The following is a 22,707-nucleotide window of genomic DNA, read 5'->3' as shown; positions in this document are numbered from 1 at the left end:
TCTGATTATATATTCAGCTCCAGCTTCTCTCCTGAGCTACAGTCCCAAATCACAGACATCTCAGACTAGCCATCCATAGGCAGCTCAAACTCAACCTGACCAAAAGAGAATTCAATATCCTTTTCCGCAAAACCTCCCCTCTTCCCAAATTCTCTATTACTGCCAGGATTACCACCATCCTCCCAATCACTCAGGCTCAAAGCCTCAGTGGCATCTTTGACCCCCATGTCACATTTCCAAACTCTGGTCAAGTCCTCTCATTTTCCCCGTCACATCTCTCATGTCTTCTTTTACCCTTTGATATTGCCGCCCCTCTCTATCGACACTCATAACTTCATGCCTAGACATGCAATAGATTTTCAGTCAGTCTCCCCGTCTCGAGTCTTCTCCTCCCTTTAATCTATCCTTCATTCAGCTAACAATGGGATTTTTATAGTGCAGATCTGACATGTCCACCTCCCACCATGCTCCCAATTCAATAACCTTCAGTTGCTTCCTATTCTTTTTAGGATCAAATATAAAATCCTCTATCTGGTATTATAAGGGCTTCATGACCTGGTCCCTTTGTACATTTTTATTCTTATGCTGTACTCTGTGTCCTCTGCAACATGGCTACACTGATCTGGAGGTTCCTCTCATGCAACATGTCTGACCCTTTAGTGTTACACTGGCTGTCCCCCATGATTGGGATGCTTTCCCTCCTCATTCCTGGTCTCCCTGGCTTCCTTCAAGATTCAGGCCATCTCTTTTCTTCCAGAAACCTTTCCCAATGAACAGAATGAAGAGACCATTATATATAGTAACAGTAATACTGTTTTAAGAATGGCTTTGAGTGAATAAGCTCTTTTGACTATTATGCCCAATACCCAAATTAACTATAAAGAACATATGAAGAAAGAAGCTATTTGTATCCAGAGAAAGAACTGATAAATAAAAGTATTAGAAGTACATATAGAATAATTTTACATATATATGCCTATTTGTGTCCAATAATGGGCCACGTCCAGGATGAGGGAGAAGGAAGAAAAAGAAAAAAGAGAAATGTACATGATAACTTTGTTGCATATTCTACATAGCAGATCTGCAGTTCATGTGCAATCATCATTTTTTTGTTATGCTGTGTCATGGAAATGTTTATTTTATTCCACAAATTAAAAATAAAATAAAAAAAGAAGTCTTTGCCATTCTCCTCCACTGCTAACACCTGTCCTCTGAGATGATCTTCCATTTACACTGTCTATATCCCATTTTCACATAGTTATTTTCATGTTATCTTCATCGTTATCTCCTTGAGAGAAAAATCGAAATTCTGATTTTCTTTTTGTCCAGATGCTTAACACAGTCCCTGGCACACAATAAGCCTTAATAAATGTCTGCTAACTCACTGAATGCTTAACTCAAAGAAATGAATAACAAATGGTGAAATTTCAAGCTGTGATAGAAATATTTTAAGGGAATGACTTTTCCAGGGTTCCTCAAACCACAAGTGTAAGGTCAGTCTTGATCTTGGCCCTTAAGCTATTTACAGGCTAAAATGTTTAGGTGAAGGTTTTGGGTTTACTCAGGTTACAAACACTGCCTCTTCTTTCTGTTCCTCTTTCTGAACCCCTATCCCTCCTCCAATTGCTCATATTTTTTCCAGGAAGGGGGAGGCCAGCAATCAAAGGGATCCCTCTGTGGCCTGACCACCTGTTTCTCTGCCAGAGAAAAATGAATTGGAAAAGAACCATTGGCCAAATTCCCCAGAGAGGGCGTTTTCCCAAACCTGCGTTCTTGACAATCATGTTAGTTTCACTTAACGAGGAGCGTATGCTGGTCCATGGCTCCCAGGAGGGAGGTTTCACCTGGAATCTGGAATTCTGGTTTTCATTCCAAGTTTCCAGAGGAACCGTGATCCTAATCCAATGGCTACTTCTCAGGCTGCATGGACTGGGACTGCACTGCAACCATCCTGAGGCAGCCTGAGCTGTTAGACCAGACATTCCTGGAGGGGCTCTCCTTGCATATACAGGTAGCAGCTGCGCGTCTACATGGTGGGACTTTAATGAGAATCAAGGTGTGCCCAAGCCCTAAAAAATATCTCTATCCACTGGTTTGTCATAGGGCTTGAAATACTCACCATTCTCAATGTTCTCAAATATGTAATGCTAAAGGATGTGTTGGTAAATGTTTAACAACTGGCTCTCTAGAAAAATATTTGTAAAATATGCTTTTAAGTTTAATCTGTGTTTCCTTCATCACTTTCTTAAATCTAGACGATCAACAAAGAAATGAATCAAGCCCTGATGTGTAGTTTGCCTATTTCCAAGGTGTAAATGCTCGCAATGAAAAATTTAAAAATCAGGTAGTTAGGTCTTGACTCCCTGCAAGCACTGCAAAAATTTATGGGACAAGGAGCACTTAGATTTAAGATATTAAGAGTCATTAACACCATTTCTGAATGTGGACAATGTGGGGATTTGTTTCTTTTTCAGTGGGGGAGAGGTAGGAGAGAGAAAAAAAATAAATGCTCGTTATTTGATAAAAATTTTTAAGTCATTAACATCTCAGCATCAATTAGTTTTTTAATTATCACAGAATGGCCCTGAAGGAGTGGTACACGGAACAGTCAAGTGCGGAAGAGCGCAGGAAGAACAATAGTTAAAGAGGGGGCATCAGGAGGGCACTGAGCATCTTAGGAGAACTGAGGAAGATGGCAGAGAAGGTATGGAAGACAGGTTTTGCCAGAAGGCAATATGAAATCAAGGAAAGTTAAGTAATGCTTAACTCAGGAACAGGATTCATTTACCACCTGTACTATTTAGTACCTGAGCAACAGACCTGAACACATACACATATACACATATCATATATACATATATATACATATATGCATGTATACAATATATACACACAAATATACACACTAGAAATATAACATGTACAGGATATATGTATATATACTGTACGTGTTATATATGTAGTTCATATAGTATATCTATACACACATGTATTTACATAGACTACATATATACATATACTCATACTATATAAATGCTATGTGCTGTATACATATACACGGTACATAGCATATATGTTGTGTATCTATCTATACACACATGTATTTATACACACATATATTTGCATATTTGTTGTTTAGTCTTTTTAATCATGTCCAACTCTTTGTAAACCCACCTGGAATTTTCTTGGCAAAGACTGGTTTGCCATTTCCTTCTCCAGGTCATTTTACAGAGGAAAAAACTGAGCCAAACATGGTTGAACAACTTGCCCAGGGTCACACGGCTAGTAAATTTCTGAGGCCACATTTGAACTCAGGTTTTCCTGACTATAGGCCTGGTGCTCTATCCACTGTGTCACCTAGCTGCCCATATATCCATAAACATGTATGCTTATTCATGTGTACATATATAAAAATATGAACATATGTTTGCATACACGTGTATATACATACATAAACATTTTAAAGTTTATATTTTCATTATTATAATTTTCTCTATCACTTTCTTAAATATAGACCAAGGGTGGGGAACCTATGGCCTCAAGGCCACATGCGGCTCTCTTGGTCCTCAAGTGCAGCCTTTTGAATGAATTTGTGAATTCAGGGCCACACTTGAGGACTTAGAGGGCCACATGTGGCCTCAAAGCTGCAGGTTCCTCTCTCCTGGACTCTAGACAACTAACCAAGTAATAAATCAGATCAAGCCTTGGGTTGCAGATTTCCTAGGTATAAATGTTCACAGTAAAATTTAACAGTTGGCTGACTCCACCACACCACTGGGACTAGCTCACCTCTGAGGTCATCTCTCACCCTAAATCTTGGATACTAAGGCTTCAGCTTTTGCTAAGGGCCAGCCCCCTTCCTACCTTAGAGCTATTTGATTTAATAACCTTCTCACACAGTCTGTTGTCCCCATCCAAAAATAATTATATGTCGGCATGTATTTATCACTTGCATTAAATTAAAACTTTGTGGCTTGTAAATTTTGTGATGCCTCTGGAAATCTTGGATTCTAGGTGAATACCTGAGCTATAGGCTGCCTCAGCACATTCCATGGGGTCCTTCATTCAGTGCCTAGTAGGGATGGAGCGCTGCTCTCAGGAACTGGAGGAGATACAGAAGAAGTCATAGTCGCTGCTCTCAAATGTTGTTAAAAAGAATATTTGATTTCGAGTCAGATGATCTTGGTTTTGAGTCTCAGTTCTGCTGCTTCTGTGTGAACTTTGGCAGATCACTTTTTTAACCTCTTTGGGATGCACAATTCCTTCATCTGTAAAATAAGGATGATAATCTAGGTAATTTCTTTCCATGTCTATATCCAATGTATCCTCTTATGTATACGAGTCTATTAATTTTGGGTGGGAGTCTGATCTTAATTTCATAAATCCAAGGAACTGTCACTGAGGAACTTCTACCATTGTATGTTACAAACATTTTCTGTCAGTTAAAGATTTAATTAACTTATTCAGAGCCACAGAGCCAGTATGTGTCAGAAGCAGGACTTACTTGAATGCAGGTCTTTCCAGCCCTGAGACCACCTCTGTATTCATTAGGATAGTTATTGTTTCGTCATTTCAGTTACGTCCAACTATTTGTGATCCTATTTGAGGTTTTATTGGCAAAGATACTAGAGTGGTTTGCCATTTCCTTCTCCAGCTCATGTTATAGATGAGGAAACCGAGGCAAACATGATTAAGTGACTTCCCTAGGGTCACACAGCTAATACACATCTGAGGCTGGATTTGAACTCATGGAGATGAGTCTTCCTGATTTCAGGCCCAGTGTTCTATCTACTGCACCATCTAGCTGCCCTCATTATGCTATCCTGCTTCTCAAGTAAACTACAGCTATACAGTCATTTTAATACAAAGTAGGATATGGCAAAGGTGTAAAGTGTCATGTGAGTGCTAAGGAAGAATAATTTCCTACCAGTGGAGGATGAGGAGAGGCTTAAAGGAGTCTGCATTTGAGCTATGTCTGGAATGATGGCTAAGATATCAACAAGTAGAAAACTGAGTTGGAGGCATAGGGAAAAGTGTGGACTGAGCTGGCACAGGACTTGGAAAGTACAGGATACATCCAAGAGACTAAGCAGTCCAGTTTTGCTGGCATAAAATGTGCACCAAGTCATGACAGATAAACCTGGAAAAGTAAGGAAGCATGAGATTGTAGCCATGAATGCAGGTTAAGGAGTCTGGACTTCATGTACAATGGGGAGTCATTGGAACCAATGCCATCCTACATGACTACTCTAACAAAGTTGGAGTATAAAAGAAACTTATTTGGTATAGGGAAGTGCACAACAGTGGACTGACATCCTTATGTATTTTCTTCTATCCTTTTAGATGAGGAAGAACAATGCATGCCATCAAAGGAAGACATAAAAATCAAGGCTTTTACTTCCAAAACCTCCAAAAGAAATATGCGATGGTCTCAGGCCATGGAAGAGCTCAAAAAGGATTTTGAAAATCAAGTTAGAGAGGTGGAGGAAGAATTGGGAAGAGAAATGAGAGCGATGCAAGAAAATCATGAAAAGTGAGTTAACAGCTTGCTACAGGAAACCCAAAAAAATTGCTGAAAAAACTAACACCTTTAAAAATAGACTAACTCAAATGACAAAAGAGGTCCAAAAAGTCAAGGATGCTTTGAAAAGCAGAATGGGCCAAATGAAAAAGGAGGTTCAAAAGCTCACTGAAGAAAATAGTTCTTTAGAAATTAGAATGGAGCAGATGGAAGCTAATGATTTTATGAGAAACCAAGAAATTACAAAACAAAACCAAAAGAATGAAAAAATGAAAAAAGGACAATGTGAAATATCTCATTGGAAAAACAACTGACCTGGAAAATAGATCCAGGAGAGACAATTTAAAAATTATGGGACTACCTGAAAGCCATGATCAAAAAAAGAGCCTAGACATCATCTTTCATGAAATTATCAAGGAAAACTGCCCTGATATTCTAGAACCAGATGGTAAAATAAATATTGAAAGAATCCACTGATCACCTCCTGAAAGATATCCAAAAAGCAAAACTCCTAGGAATATTGTAGCCAAATTCCAGAGTTCCCAGGTCAAGGAGAAAATTTGCAAGCAGCCAGAAAGAAACAATTTAAGTATTGTGGAAATATAATCAGGATAACACAGGATCCAGCAGATTCTACATTAAGGGTTGGAAGGGCTTGAAATATGATATTCCAGAAGTCAAAGGAACTAGGATTAAAATCAAGAATCACCTCCCCAGCAAAACTGAGTATAACACTTCTAGGGGGGAAAATGGTCATTCAATGAAATAGAGGACTTTCAAGCATTCTTGATGAAAAGACCAGAGCTGAATAGAAAATTTGACTTTCAAATACAAGAATCAATACAAACATGAAAAGATAAACAGGAAAGAAAAATCATAAGGGATTTACTAAAGTTGAACTGTTTACATTCCTACATGTAAAGATATTTGCAACTCTTGAAATTTTTCTCAGTATTTGGGTAGTTGGAGGGATTGCACACACACACACACACACACACACACACACACATAGACAGAGGGGACAGGGTAAGTTGAATAGGAAGGGATGGTATCTAAAAAAATAAAATTAAGGTGTGAGAGAAGAATATATTGGGAGGAGAAAGGGAATGGGGCAATTTATCTCTCATAAAAGAGGCAAGAAAAAGCTTTTTCAATGGAGGGGGAAAGGGGGTGGTGAGAGGCAAAAAGTGAAGCTTACTCTCATCACATTTGGCTTAAGGAGGAAACAACATGCACACTCAATTTGGTATGAAAATCTACCTTGCACTACAGGGAAGTAGGGAAGAAAGGGATACTTGGGGTGGGGGGGATGATAGAAGAGAGGGCAAATGGGAGGAGGGAATAATTAGAAGTAAGCACTTTAGGGGAGGGATAAGGTCAAAAGAGAGAATAAAATAAATGAGGGGCAGGATAGAATGGAGGGAAATATAGTTAGTCTTTCACAACATGACTATTATGGAAGTCTTTTGCAGAATTGCACATATATAGCCTATATTGAATTGCTTGCCTTCTCAGTGGGGATTGGTGGGGAGAGAGGAAGGGAGAGTAGCTGGAACTCAAAGTTTTAGGAACAAAATGTTGAGAATTGCTTTTACATGTAACTGGGAAATAAGAAATACAAATAATGGGATATAGAAATTGATCTTGTCCTACAAGAAAAGAGAGAAGATGGGAATAAGGGAAGGGAGGGGTGTGATAGGAGGGAGGGCAGATTGGGGGAAGGGGTAATCAGAATGTACAATGTTTTGGAGTGGGGGAGAGAGATGGGGAGAAAATTTGGAACTCAAAATCTTGTGGAAATGAATGTTGAAAACTAAAAATAAATAAATTAATTTTAAAAGAAGAAGAAACAAGTAACAAACTTCTTGACTTACATCTCCTCCCCCTACCTCCCCACTCTTAATCTTTCAGTTTCCCCACTCCTTCCTTCATCCACTTAGTATCAAGGGAACACCTGCCTGATTAAGCTATAAAGTTTATAGACCTAACATCTCTTTCCCCCTTCTTCTCCTATCTTTGTGATCCAAAGATGGAGAGAGGCTGAGGCCATAATCAGGACAACTGATATCTTCCTGTAGCTCAAAGCTCCTACTCCTCCAATCTGGACAGAGGTTATGTGGCCTGAGTAGTGACAGACAAAACTCCACCCTGCCAGTTCAGGCTTATTTCCTGTCTGCCACCTCAGAGGAATATTTTCTTGCTACCCCCTTCCTTCCTAGAGTCCTCCCTCCCTTCAGCTGTAACAACTTGCTCCAGTAAAGTGTTCCCTCAAAGTGGAACAATCCTACTTTAGGCAATTAAATTCCTAGAGGTCTTGGCATCTAGGTTTTTGCCTCAATAGTCTGATCTAACTCCTAGCTCCAGGTAAATCCTTCCTTGAACATGATTAGTACAGATACCTCCTTACCACTTCTTGGATGGTGGGGCAAGTAGGTCAAGGGACTGAGGCCCCTTTACCAGAAATACCCATTCTGGTGAAACCAGGATAGACATATTCTAAAAGACTGAGAGCTCTGATTAGTCCCTTTCCCTCCTAGGAGTTAAGGACCAATGGGCCTGATTCCAGTCTAGATGAACAAAACTGCCTGCCATTCTTACATCAAAGACTCCCAGAATGGTAATTATGTACAAATTGCAATGTGTCTACCCAAGACAACCAGAGATCTCACTCTGAGTTTCTGATATATCCTCTTGTCCAGAATGAGTGTCCAGTCCAGGCCAACCCTTCTTCCTGCCCCAGTATCAGTCCAAAATAAAACTATTTTTGCTTGGTTGAATAGGGTCATGACTAGTTTGTAAAGAACTGTGATTTGGTGTCATCTTCCTGAAAAAGAATCCAGAATTCTACCATAAGAGGTACAAAAGTGTATGTACACTTTGATTTGGTGATCTTACTGCTAAAACTATGCCTTATGGATATTACTGAAAATAAAAGAACATAACTGAAAATAAATTAGTTTTATTATATAAAATTTTAAAAAGGTTTTACCCAAACAAAAATAATATAGTTAAAATTAGAAAAGAAACAGCTAATGGGGAAAAATCTTTGAGGTTAATTTCTATGATAAGGATCTCATTCCCAAGATATATAAGAAACTAATTCAAATTCACAAAACTAAGAACCATTTCCCAATAGATGAATGGTCAAAGGATATGAACATCTGTTTTCAAAGGAAGAAATGAAAATTATCAACAACCATTTGAAAAAATGCTCCAAATCACTAAGAATTAGAGATACAAAGTAAAGCAAATCCAAGGTTCCACATCATACTTCTTAGATGGGGAAATGTGACAAGAAATGAAAATGACCCAAGTTAGAGGGATTGTGGGAAAAGAGGAACATTGAAACCCTGTTTCACAGTTGTGAAGCTGTGAACTAGTCCATTCATTTTAATTCCCAAAAGTTACTTAATTGCACATTATCTTGATCCAGAAATGTCACTACTAGGTTTATTGCCGCCCCCTCCCCTCCCCAGTCAAAAAATGAAGAAAAAGACCCATGTAGGCACAGAAATTTTGTAATTTTCTTGTAATAGCTCCAAACTGGGAACTAAGAGAGTCCCCACCTATTAAGGGATGGTTAAACAAGTTGTGGCATACTAATGTAATGGTATATTATTATACTGTAAGAAATGACTAAATGAACAGTTTCAGAGGATACTGGAAAGATTTTTATGAACTGATGCAAAGTGAAGTGAGGAGAGCTAGGAGAGCAATTCACATACCAGAATCATAGGGAGAAAAAAGAAACTTGAAAGACATTATAAATGAACAATATAATCACAATCCCAAAATTCCAAAGGACTAAAAATGAAATATGCTGCCACTTTTTGTCAAAGAGATGATGAATTTAAGATGCAGAATGAGACATATGTATTTTGGAGATGGCTAATGGGGGAAATTGTTTCACTGGACATATATGTACTATGAGGATTTTCTTTTTATTCTTTTTATGGTTGTTTTTGTTGGGGGGGGGAGTGTGAGGAAGAAGTAGGAGGGAGAGAAAATAAAAATTTAAATTTAAAAATTAAAATAGAAATTGTATATTAAAATATTCTTAGCAATATCATTCATAGCAGCAAAAAAACTCAAAATAATCTACCTCTTCAATTAAGGAATGGCTTACAATGGAATATTATCCTTTCAGGAATATATATATATATATATATATATACATATATATATATATATGTATATATATATATACATATACACACATATATGTCTATATACATATGTGTATATGCATATACATATGCAGATATATGTACACACACATATAGTCAGTCACAGGAACAAGGCTAGAGCCTTTCCAGTATTGTAGTTCTTGCCGCAGTTTATATCTTCCTGGTATACCCATCAGGTCCTCAGGGTCATCTCCATATCATGGTGGAGCCTTAGAGTAGAATTTTGAGAGAAATTTCTCTCATATTAATAACCAATTATTAATCGAGATTGAGATTTTTCTTTTTGATTTCCTCATTTATATATTATTATATTATACAATATTATTATATTATATATTTCCTGATTTACAAGAGTCCAGGCTCTCAAGGAGATTTCTGCCTTTGCCCCAAAATTTGCCCCACTTAGACCATCTTGTCTAGGTGAAATTGTTACCCCACCCAAACTAGAAAACTTTACAAAAAGAATCTAATCTAGGTAAATTCCAGCCCACTGTGTTCTACTCAGACAGGCTGGGGTAGGGAGTAGATCCCTTTTCTATAGATTGCCAGATGGGAATAGTCTGGTTGGAAATGTCCATGAGTGACGTGATCAGACCCAGACTCATTAAAATAGGCCCACCTCACACTATAGCATTCATTTTTTCATTAGTTGTCAATCAATCAGAATTGACTCTCACCTCTTAGGGAACCCACTCTTCCAAGGGCAGATAAGACTCAAAAGACATCCATGAGGAGTCTTTGGTTTAGGAGAGAAAGCCCGAAGACCATTCTTTTATTAATTATTTTCTAGTTATAATTAATCAAATGATTAATTACCCAGAAACTATGTCTCTCCAACTTTGTATATCTTATAACTTTGTGGAGGACTATTTTTACACTGAAAGAAATGACAAATATGAATATAAAGAAATGTGGTCAGACAATCAGCAAGCATTTATTAAGCACTGACTATGTCAGGCACCATGCTGAGAGCTAGTAAGACAAGAGTAAACCAGTCTCTGCCTTCAAGGAGTTTTTCACAACAGTGTAAAATGAAGAAAATGGATCCAGAAGAAAAATATACACAAAGATTACAGCTATATTATATAACCACTACGACAATGATGACAGGAGCAACAATGAAGGTACAGTCTTCCTCAGACACATGTTAGCTGTGTGACCCTGGACAACTCACTTGAACGCTCAGCGCTACCAGGCAACTCTTTAACACAAGAGGCTACAGAACGGGTGCTGATTGGCATTAATCTGATTTCCTCATCAGGAACTCCTTAAAACAATGAGATCTGAACAAAATGATGCCAACAGCAATAAAAACATCAGATCATGATAGTAATGAAAAAAAATCCAGAAAAGATAAAGATAAGAAGGCTTTTCTTGTGAGGAAGGGAAAATTGATCAAATGAGAACGTGGAAAGAAGTACCATGGTTTTGTTACTGTTGTGTTCTAATCAATTTATATAGTTTTTAAAACTAGCTAAATAATGGAAGGTCACTTTTTTTATATTAGTCTTTACTCTTGTTTGTGATTTGAGTGTATGTGCTTAGTGAATGTTAAGTTTATTTGTGTGTGTGTATGTGCTGTTGTTATTCAGTTGTTTCAATCATGTCTGGCTCCTCGTGACTCCATTTGGTATTTTCCTGACAAAGACACTAAAACGGTTTGCCCTTTCCTTCTCCAGGGCATTTTACTGATGAAAAAACTGAAGCAAACAGGGTTGAGTGACTTGCCCAGGGACATAGAGCTAGTAAGTATCTGAGGTCAGATTTGAACTCAGGTACTCCTGACTTCAGGTCTACCTTGATACTTTATCCACTGTGCCATCTACCTGTGCTCTCTCTCTCTCTCTCTCTCTCTCTCTCTCTCTCTCACTCTCGCGTGCGCGCGCAAAAAGTAATATAAAAAAAATGTGACCTTCCATGCTATAGAGTACAGAGTACCTTCCCTTAATACTTCGGGTTATGAAGAAAGCTAATTATATTGAAATATATGATCAAAATTTTTGTTTAACTTTACAGATCTCACATTAAGAACTCCTAATCTGTTCAAAGGAAGAGATCTACACTATCAAAAACAATATGAAAAAAATACTCCAAATCACTAATAATTAAATAAATCGATATTTGAACAATTCTCTTTCATACCCATAATATTGACAAAAATGACAGAAGACATAAACAATAACTATCAAAAGAGAAAAAACAAGCATACGAATATATTATCCACTAAAGTGATTTTCCCAAAACACAAGTCTAATCATATCAAGCCTTTCCCACCACCACCCCACCACCACTCAGTAAATTCCAGGGACTCCCTGTGGCCTCCAGGAACAAATACAAAATGCTCTGTTTGGCATTCAAAGCCCTTTACAACATGGCCCCCTCCTAAATTCCCAGTGTTCTAACTCCTTATTTGTCATTGCATATTTTTCAATCCAATGACACTTCCACATACAAGACACTTCATCTCTTGGCTCTGGCCATTGTCTCTGGATACCCCCCAAGCCCGCAACATTCTCTCTACCTCCGTTCCAATTACTGATCTTTCTGGCTTCTTTTAAGTACCAAATAAAATCTCATCTCCTACAGGAAACCTTCCCTAACCCTGTTAATTCCAGAACTTCTTTTAATTATTTCCTATTTATCCTGTACATGGCTTGCCTTCTTTAGAATTGTTTGCATGTACTCTCCCCCATTGAGGGCTGGCACTGTCTTTTGCCTCTTTTTTTATTTTCAGCACTAGCACAGTGTCTGGTACATAGTAAGGACTTGATAAATGTTTATTAATTGATGTGGATTAGTCCAGATATCTGGAAATCAATTTAAAACTATATCCAAAATGTTTATAAACCATGCATATGCTTTGATCCAACGATATTAGTACTAGGTCTATATGCCCAAGGAGATCAAAGAAGGAGGAAAAGGACCCAACTGGACAAAAATATTTATAGTTCTTTTTGTAGTAGACCAGAATAGGGAACTAAAGGGGAAACCACTGATTGGGGACTGGCTAAGCAAATTGCCATATGTAAATGGAAGGAAATATGATCTTAGGCGTAGTAAAGTGAGTGGAACTAGGAGAACAATATTACAACATTAAAGAGAATAATGACTTTGAAACTCTTTAGAACTCTGATGAATACAACAGTAAAGCCATGAATCCAGAGGACAAATCATGCCTCCACCTCCTGCCAGGAAGGGGAGGGACTTAATATACCAAATGAGATATACATATTGGGACATGATTAATATAGAAATTTGTTTTGCTAGACTGTCAGTACTTATTATGAGAGGCTTTATTTTGTTGTTCCCTTGGAGGGGGGAGGCTAGTAAGAGGGAGGAATAGTAAATGGTTGTAAAAATAAATTTAATTAAAAATTTAATTTAATAAATAAAATAATCTAACCAAATAAACTAAATTTGATTTAAAAAAAAACTTTAGAGGAAGAACAAGAACAAGAAACTCTAATCTAAAGTCCAGTTTTATAGTTGAAAAACTTTAAGTTCCAAAAGAAGAGACTTGTCTAACCTGCCTAATACCTAAATGATGGAGTTGGCATGAGAACTTGGGAGAGGAGAGATGTTCTTCCTTCTTTTGTTTTCTTAATAATATATATTTTTTACACAAATTACATGTAAAAACAATTTTTAACATTTTTGAAAAAAAGTTTTGTGACCCTAATTCTCTCTCTTCTTCCCTCCCTTCTCCCATGCCTGAGACAGTAAGCAATCTGATACAGGTTATACATGTGCAGTCATGTAAAACATATTTCTATGTCAGTCATTTTTTTTAATTTCACTTTTAACATTCATTTTCACAGAATTTTTGGGCTCCAAATTTTCTCCCCCCTTGTCCCCTCCCCCCCCAAAACACCGAGCATTCTAATTGCCCCCATCTCCACTCTGCTCTCTTCTCCATCATTCCTCTCTGCCCTTGTCTCCATCCTCTCCTCTGTCCTGTTGGGCCAAATAACTTTCTATACCCCTTTACCTGTATTTCTTATTTCCTAGTGGCAAGAATAGTACTTGACAGTTATTCCTAGAACTTTGAGTTGCAACTTCTTTTCCTCCCTCCCTCCCCTCCCCCTCCCTTTGGAAGGCAAGCAATTCAATATCGGCCAAATCTGTGTAGTTTTGCAAATGACTTCCATAATAGTCATGTTATATAAGACTAACTATATTTCCCTCCATCCTATCCTGCTTCCAATTACTTCTACTCTCTCTTTTGATCCTGTCCCTCCCTGTGAGTGTCGACCTCAAATTGTACCCTCCTCCCCATGCCCTCCCTTCCATCGTCCCCCCCACCCTGTTTATCCCCTTGTCCCCCACCTTCCTGTATTGTAAGATAGGTTTTCATACCAAAATGAGTGTGCATTTTATTCCTTCCTTTAGTGGAATGTGATGAGAGTAAGCTTCATGTTTTTCTCTCACCTCCCCTCTTTATCCCCAAACTAAAAAAAAATCTTTTGCTTGCCCTTTTATGAGAGATAATTTGCCCCATTCCATTTCTCCCTTTCTCCTCCCATATATTTCTCTCTCACTGCTTGATTTCATTTTTTTTTTTAAGATATGATCCCATCCTATTCAATTCACTCTGCGCACTCTGTCTCTATGAGTATGTGCATGTGCATGTGTGTGTGTGTAATCCCACCAAGTACCCAGATACTGAATAGTTTCAAGAGTTACTAATAATGTCTTTCCATGTAGGGATGTAAACAGTTCAACTTTTATAAGTCCCTTATGACTTCTCTTTGCTGTTTACTTTTTCATGCTTCTCTTCATTCTTGTGTTTGAAAGTCAAGTTTTCTTTTCATCTCTGGTCTTTTCATCAAGAATGTTTGAAAGTCCTCTATTTCATTGAAAGACCATTTTTTCCCCTGAAGTATTATACTCAGTTTTGCTCGGTAGGTGATTCTTGGTTTTAGTCCTAGTTCCTTTGACTTCTGGAATATCCTATTCTATGCCCTTCGATCCCTTAATGTAGAAGCTGCTAGATCTTGTGTTATCCTGATTGTATTTCCACAGTACTTGAATTGTTTCTTTCTAGCTGCTCGCAATATTTTCTCCTTGACCTGGGAATTCTGGAATTTGGCCATAATATTCCTAGGAGTTTCTCTTTTTGGATCTTTTTCAGGTGGTGATCGGTGGATTCTTTCAATATTTATTTTGCCTTTTGGTTCTAGAATATCAGGGCAGTTTTCCTTGATAATTTCATGAAAGATGATGTCTAGGCTCTTTTTTTGATCATGGCTTTCAGGTAGGCCCATAATTTTTAAATTGTCTCTCCTGGATCTATTTTCCAGGTCAGTTGTTTTTCCAATGAGATATTTCACATTATCTTCCATTTTTTCATTCTTTTGGTTTTGTTTTGTGATTTCTTGGTTTCTCATAAAGTCATTAGCCTCCATCTGTTCCATTCTAATTTTGAAATAACTATTTTCTTCAGTGAGCTCTTGAATCTCCTTTTCCATTTGGCTAATTCTGCTTTTGAAAGCATTCTTCTCCTCATTGGCTTCTTGAACCTCCTTTGCCAATTGAGTTAGCCTATTTTTTAGGGTGTTATTTTCTTCCGCATTTTTTTGGGTCTCCTTTAGCAGGGTGCTGATTTGTTGTTCATACTTTGCTTGCAAGTCTTTTATTACTCTTCCCAGTTTTTCCTCCACCTCTCTATCATGATTTTGAAAATTGTTTGGGCTCTTTAAGACCTTTTCCCAGAACTGATCCCATTGAGTGGGCTGGGATGTAGAAGCACTGACTTCCGTGTCTTCCCCTGATGGTGAGCACCGCTCTTCCTCATCAGAAGGGAGGGGAGGAGAAACCTGCTCACCAAGAAAGTAACCCTCAATAGTCTTGGTTTTTTTCCCTTTTCTGGGCATTTTCCCAGCCAGTGACTTGAGCTCTGAATATTCTCCTCACACCCACCTCGCCTCCGGATCCTCCCAGCCCGCGCTTGGGGGTCTGAGAATAAAATGCTGCTTTCCAGCCTTAGTGCTTTGGGTGGGGGCAGGGCTGCTATTCAGTGTGAGATTAAGTTCAGGTGCTCAGGTGGGGGCAGGGCCACCTCATGGGCTCAGTTCCCTCAGGGGGTTTATGCAGAGACCTTCAACAATGGATCTGGGCTCCTGCCTGCTTGGGGAGCCCCGGTCTGCTCCGGCCTCCGCTGTTGCCTTCCAAGGGGGCCTGAGTATGGGGGCACCCCACTCCCCTCTCGACCCACCAAAGAGACCTTCTCACCGACCCCTATCACCTGTGGGTGGAGGGACCCGCGCGGCCGCTGGAGATCCCGTCCCTGAAGTCCGCTCGGATCTGTTCCTCTTGTTGCCGGGGCCGGTGCAGGGCTGGGCTGGGCTCCGGGTCCGCAGCGTGACGGACCTTTGGCAAGAGGTTTGCAGGTCCCTCTGGAACAGAAATCTTATCCGCTCCACTATTATGTGGCTTCTCCTGCTCCCGAATTTATTGGCGGCTCTTTACTACGGATATTTCATGGGCTGTGGGTTCAGAGCTAGCATATTTGTGTGTTTCTACTCTGCCATCTTCTGTCAGTCATTTTGTGAAAGAAAGAAAGAAAGAGAGAGAGAAGGAAGGAAGAAAAGAAGGAAGGAAGAAGGAAAAAATAGAAACAAAGGAAGCAATAAAAGAAAACCTCTCACAATAAGTACTGATAGTCCAGCAAAATGCTTTTCTGCATTAGTCGTGTCTCATTTGTGATTTTAAGTCCCTCACCTTTCTAGTTGTATTGTTTTTCAGTTCTGTCTGACTCTTCATGACCCCAGTTGGGGTTTTCATGACAAAGATATTGAAATGGTTTGCCATTTCCTTCTCGAGCTCATTTTACAGATGAGGAACCAAGGAAAATAAGGTTAAATGACTTGCCTAGGGTCACACAGCTAGTAAGTATTTGAGATCAAATTTGAACTCACAAATATTAGTCTTTCTAACTTCAGGCCCTGTACTCCATCCACTGTGCCATCTAATTAACCTCCAAATTGTCCTGATGTGGAAAACCACTTCCAAAATTGATTTTGAGGCATTATTCCATGGTTATTTAGAGGAGAATTTGGGAGAGTTCAGGCAAATTTCTGCCTGACTCTGCCATCTTGGCTCTGAAGGTCCATCTTCCTTCCTTCTTTAAAAGAGGAGACATGCAGTTCCAGATCCTCTTTTGGGAGAACTTTGAAGAGAGGGGGAAAAAGGCTTTTGGAAACTGTCAATGTGTAAAGGTGCCTGTACCTCAAAACATCCCTAATTTTCAGATTGCCCAGTAGAGACTTTGGACAAATTTTCCCTTGAGTCTTTTTCTCATTTGAGCTGAGATATCTTTCTTCCAGTGGGAGAGCTCATTCACTCTATATATGGTTTGCTATATTCTAATCTATATAAATCCTCTGATTTCTATTGCACTCTGTTTGGATAATGAATTTAATCCTTATTCATTATTTGCAATGATTTTGTGCAACTGACATTTGTGGGGGAAGGAATCAAGTAGAAACAACTTTTGGATATAAGCAACACTATTTTCTCTTTCAGAGAATGGTGACTAGGAAAACAGCATAATCTTACAAAAAAACCCAATAATTTCCCATAGACTAGTGATATTTAGTCTGACAAATGCATATAATTCTGGCCCTGTGTCCACGCTCTGAGGAGAGCAGAGTAGCCAGGTTTTTCCCCCTTTCTTCAATTTCCTTCCAGGCACAAATAAAAGTCTCTCTTGATGAGAGGTGGGTGAGATTCCAGAGATACCTATAAATGTCTTATTGTAGGCAGTATTTATGTAAATCTGTGTGGACATACACATAACCTATATGGGAACACACACACATACTTTATTTTAATGACATATTCAAATGAGGAGAAGGAGATGCACTGCAAAGAATACAATCTATGTCTATTAGTCTCTTCTGATTTCTCAATGAAAACTCCTTAATCTCAAAATAACATCCACTGGCCTCTCCTTGATTACCCTGTCACCACTTTCCTCTCTCTATTCTAAGATCAGTTACAATATCCGTCGCATGTGAACAACTCTCCTACTTCTTGAACCCCAACATTCCTGCAGAAAGCACACAATGCTTCCCATTATGAACTGCTCTGATGATAGAGAGAGACTTGGGGCTGTCCATTCCACTTTTGGACAGCTCTAATCATTAGGAAATTTTTCCTCTCAACAAGTTTAGATCTGACTCTCTGAAACTTCTACCCACTGATGGAAGTTCTGCTCTCTGAGACCAAGTTGACCAAGTTCAATCTCTTTCCCACATGATTGCTGTTGTGAAAGCAAGCTAGGAAACTGGAGATTTAATATTTGCTTGAACACTTCAAAGATCCAGGCTTCCAATGGTATGTGTGTTGGGGTGGGGGAGAATGCTCTCCACCATGTGGATTACAGTCCTTGAACATTTCATTAAATATTCTTCAGAATTTTTAACTGAAAAAATGTATTATATATTCTGATGATAAGAAAATTTTAATAAAATAGTAAAAAGCAAAATGGAGCATTTGCTACTGGGATGGCAAGAGAAGAAAGGAGTTGTGCAATTTAGGGTTTTCATGGGCCACAGGCAGCCATTCTGTTGAGTCCAGTCAGAATTTGTCAGTAAGGAAAGAATTTTTTCTTTCAACGGTAGAGTGTAAGCTCCTTGAGATCAGTGACTATTTTGTTTTTGTCTTTAAATCTTGATCCCTGAGCAACAGATTCTGCAAAAATGCTTTTTAATTAGTTTGAATTTTATATAGCATTTTATGCTTTCCAAAGGTACGTAACTCCTATTGTTATAGAACTTGATTCTCACAATTTCTCTACGAAGGCATGTATTATCATAATCTCCATTTTGTAGGTGAGGAAACAGATTTTAGTTCATTCTCAATTCTAGTTTATTGCCCACAATCACACAGGTATTTCTGGCTGTTGGTTCAATGATATGTTCCCAGTACACAATGCCTGGGAGTACTGACCTTCCAGAGTTTAGTAGACCAAAACTATGAATTTTGGCCTGTGGCTAATATGGGTCATCTCACTGACTGGGTTGGTTGGCTATAGACTACTTCTGACTTTTCACCAATTATTGCTGTAGATTCCAAATGTTTTTTTACAGTTTCCCTGGACGTTCAGGTGGCAAGGTCTTTAAGAATGCTGACCAACATGGAAAAGCTTTGCAGATACTTTACTACATCTTAAAACTCTAGGAACAATAAAGTATGAGGCTCCTAGAAGACAAATGTAGGCCCTCTTTTTTGGTGACTAGATAAATGCTACAGAGTACTTAAAAAGAGATGTGTGTCTTGTAGAGACTCTCCTTCATGCTATCTGAGACAACTGTTGTTAAGTAAATAAATTCCAACAAATCAATCAATCAATAAGCATTTATGTGCCAGGTACTGTGGTACGATAGGAGTATAGTTCAAATAGTACTGGATTTTGAATCAAGAAACCTATGTTCAAATCCTGGCTCTTCTACTTTTACCTGTGTGACTTTAGAGAAGTTATTAAGCTCTCTGGATTTAATTTTCCTCATCTATAAAATGACTATTTAACTTCTAAGGTTTGTTCCAGCTCTAAATCCATGACCTCAGGAGCCCCAGGATGTACACTAGCCATTAACACATTTGGAAGAACCTGAAAGAGCAGCTGGAAATCTTGGAAAAGGAGAATTTTAAGGAGAGATTAATGACACATGTATATACTTGTGACTATAATAGAGGGTGCTCAGATCAGCTTCTCCAGTTTGGAGACTTCCTTTTTTAAAATTTTATATGCATCCCCTTAATGGTAAGAGTGCTGATTGGAAGTTTTCCCTGGCAAGAAGGACAGACTAAAGGATTATGGGAGTCAGACACTTTGGAGAATGAGAATACTGGATGTGTGTGTGTGTGTGTGTGTGTGTGTGTGTCTGGAGCTCTCTGGAAAGGAGAGGCGCTAGTGGTCAGATATAGTCAATGGCAAGTGAAGAGCACTGATTTCCTGAACTGATTATTATCAAGAGCACAGAGGGTCTTGTGGTTCACTAATAAACTTAAGAAGTGATCTGCCAGGGCAGAATTTTGCTATTTCCATGGCTGTTGCCACTGTGGGAACTTGGTAAATTTATTCTTTGTCCACTTACTCTTCCTTCCCCGTCTCATTGCTGCCTGGTAAACTGATGCCAGTTATCTTTAAATCCTGCCTACTTTTCTGTACTTTTAAAATGGTTTTTGTCTCCAGAGGAAGCTAAGCTGATTTTCATTGTATTCTAGGGAAGTGTTCACTACACAATTGGGGAAGGAGAAATGGATCGACAGCCTTATATATAATGAAAAGTTCATGTTGAAACTCTCTCTGGAGACACAAAAGTGAGATTCACATATACTACATCACTAGCTTTTAGATTTTGTGATTCTGTGACGATGATGAATTTTTTAGGAAGTAGACATCACTCCGATCTGGTATACTTTGAACTCATGGAAGGCATGGCATTTAAACAAGTTCTTAAAAGATAAATAGGTTTTCTGTATTTTTCTCTCTCTATCTCTATCTGTCTCCATATCTATGTATCTATGTATCTATGTATCTATCATCTATCTATCTATCTACCTATCTATCTATCTATCTATCTATCTATCTATCTATCTATCTGTCTATCTAGGAAGGCATAGGTAGCTATGAAACAGAAAAGAAGTCTGTGTTCTCGGAATGTGTTACACACTAAAGTTTCTATTAATGAGGCCCTAAACCCTGAGACTTACTGGGAATACATATCTACATCTACACGTATACATGTATGGAGCTATAAGTATACAGATATACATATATGTATATTCTTATAGATATATCTATATCTACATGTCCTGTATAGATGTATAGATATGTATAGTCATACACACATAGCTACCTACATATATTCACACATATGTATGGATGCACATATACACATGTGTAGATCTCTATACATACATAGGTCTTAAACATTAAAGGGAGAGGTGAGTTTTCCCTTTGTGAGAGGTCTAGTTGAGGTATACTTAGAGAAGATCTATGGAAACTGGAGGCCCAGACTAATTACATTATGGATAACCATATTGCCATGGAAGAGGAGGTATTAGCTGGCCATTTTATAAGAAAGGGCCATTATTGGTTGCTAGGGGATAATTAGGCCACAAGACTTTTCTTCATCCCTTCCATGTATCTCCAAAGGGAGAAAAGGAAAACTCTGATCAGTTTGAATGGAGCAGAAGGATGGAAAGAGAGGACATGAAGAAGAGGAATGAGTTTGAGCAAGAATGAAGAAGGCCCTATCAGAAGAGGAGACAGAGGTGATTGATTCCAGAGAGGGACTTTCTCTGCTCACTGCAAAGTCTCCGTATGTGCTGGGTATATATCTTTGGTGAAAGAAGATGGCAGTTCCTGAGACCATGTGCAGTTTCAATTCTGCTGCATTATAGAACCAACAGGAATCCTATTTTTGAATGCTACTTAAAGTAAAATGGTGAACAGTTTTTTTCAAAACTGCCTCCTGAAAGCTTGTGAGCCAGGGAAATACCACTAGAAAGTAGGTAGACATGTCCAAAGGGAAGCACTTTAAAAGAAATCTGTGCTCTAGGGTTGTGTTACTATTAATCAGACCCTAAGCCTTGGGACTGTCTAGTAGCATTGAAGTATAGTGGAAAGGGTGGTGCATCTGAACACAAAAGCCTTGGGTTCAAATTCTTGCTCTGCATTTAGCTAGCTGTGTTAATTTGGGCACATCACCTAACTTTTCTGGACCTCTGTTTCCTCATCTTTAAAATGAGGCAGTTGGTGGATATGACCTCTATCTATGCTCCCATGCTCCTAAGTGAATTTCACTGCTTTTGGAGAGAAGATCAGACTCACATAAGCATCTAGGGCTTAGGAAAGGCATGGCTGCATTATCTGCGTTTCCTAGGAAGTTTTCTTGACATGGGAGTAACGTTCTCCCTAACGTGCTGACTAGTGGGGAGACAGCTGTGGAGTGGATTCTTCGTGCACATTTCTCTCTCCCAGGTTTCTTATGCCCTGTAGCTATGCTTGGTATTTCTGTTTGAGGTGGGCTGAGTCTGTGATGATGAGACTAGTCAGATATAGCCTGGGCTGCATCTCTGATGTGGGATTGTTCTGAGATCGCCTTATCTTTTTGAGAGAACTTGAAACATAACAGGAACAGCGAGAGTGAAGGTGTAGAGGTGAGAGGGATCATTGCACATAGGAAAGGTGAAGCAAAGAGAGGTCTCATCATAATAGCGCTCACTGGGGAAAAGCACCAGATTTTAGCCTTAACCTTCAATTAAGATGCCTCCAAGGATAGAATCTTGGCATGAGGACTGTTTCTGATACATTTCAAAACATTTTCTTCATCCTATTCTTCGGAGAGTGTCACAGATTGAGTGCTAGATGGTATATTTGGAAATGACAATTTGTAAAAGCCCATCCTGTTAGACTTTTGCCCAGCGGCCACCATGATAATTTGAAGACAGATTAACTTTAAAGGTTCAATTATAACAGATTTTTTGCACTAAGTAGACCTGAAGCAGCAATATCCCATTCATTCCAATATTGCTAGTATAGAATTTGGGATCGTTCAAACAGGGGGAGTTGAAATTTACTTTTGCATTACTGTTATGAAGAAAAGTCTTATTAAGCGAATGATGGGTATAAGCAATAATAGTAATTATTAATCATCGGGAGTGATGAATATAGAGAAGAATGAAAAGAGTTGTGTGGATTGAGTTCAAATGCTACTTTGGGCACTTAAAAGGAATTTGACTCTAGGAGAGAAACTTAACCTCTCTCAGTCTCATTTTCTTCACCTATTAAATGAGATGCTTCACTTCTAATGTCCCTTTTGGCTCTAAATCTGGTTCTGTGAGTCTATGACCCACAGGATGAGGGATGTCTCTAGACTATGCACTTTTGACTTTTCCTGGGCCACAAGCTGGGAAAGGACAAAATGGGGTGGGGTGGGGGGCTTGGAACCAGCAGGACTACTTTTGCAAGTGTTTCATTGTCTTGGT

At 38.7% G+C, this 22,707-nt stretch overlaps 1 long non-coding RNA gene across 1 annotated transcript in view; it reads left to right on the top strand.

Annotated features, from left to right (window-relative positions):
- The window catches only part of LOC140506316 (uncharacterized), a 41,759-nt gene extending 34,491 nt beyond the window's left edge, over nt 1-7,268 (top strand). The window contains exon 3 of the long non-coding RNA XR_011967882.1: nt 5,344-7,268. This is a non-coding gene — a long non-coding RNA (uncharacterized lncRNA). The remainder of the gene's footprint in view (nt 1-5,343) is intronic.
- The last annotated feature ends 15,439 nt before the right edge of the window (nt 7,269-22,707 follow it).

This window comes from Notamacropus eugenii, chromosome 5 (genome assembly GCF_028372415.1).
Source record: "Notamacropus eugenii isolate mMacEug1 chromosome 5, mMacEug1.pri_v2, whole genome shotgun sequence".
Lineage (NCBI taxonomy): Eukaryota > Metazoa > Chordata > Mammalia > Diprotodontia > Macropodidae > Notamacropus > Notamacropus eugenii.
Note: the sequence above shows the minus strand (reverse complement) of the source record. Positions and strands in the feature narration are given on the sequence as shown.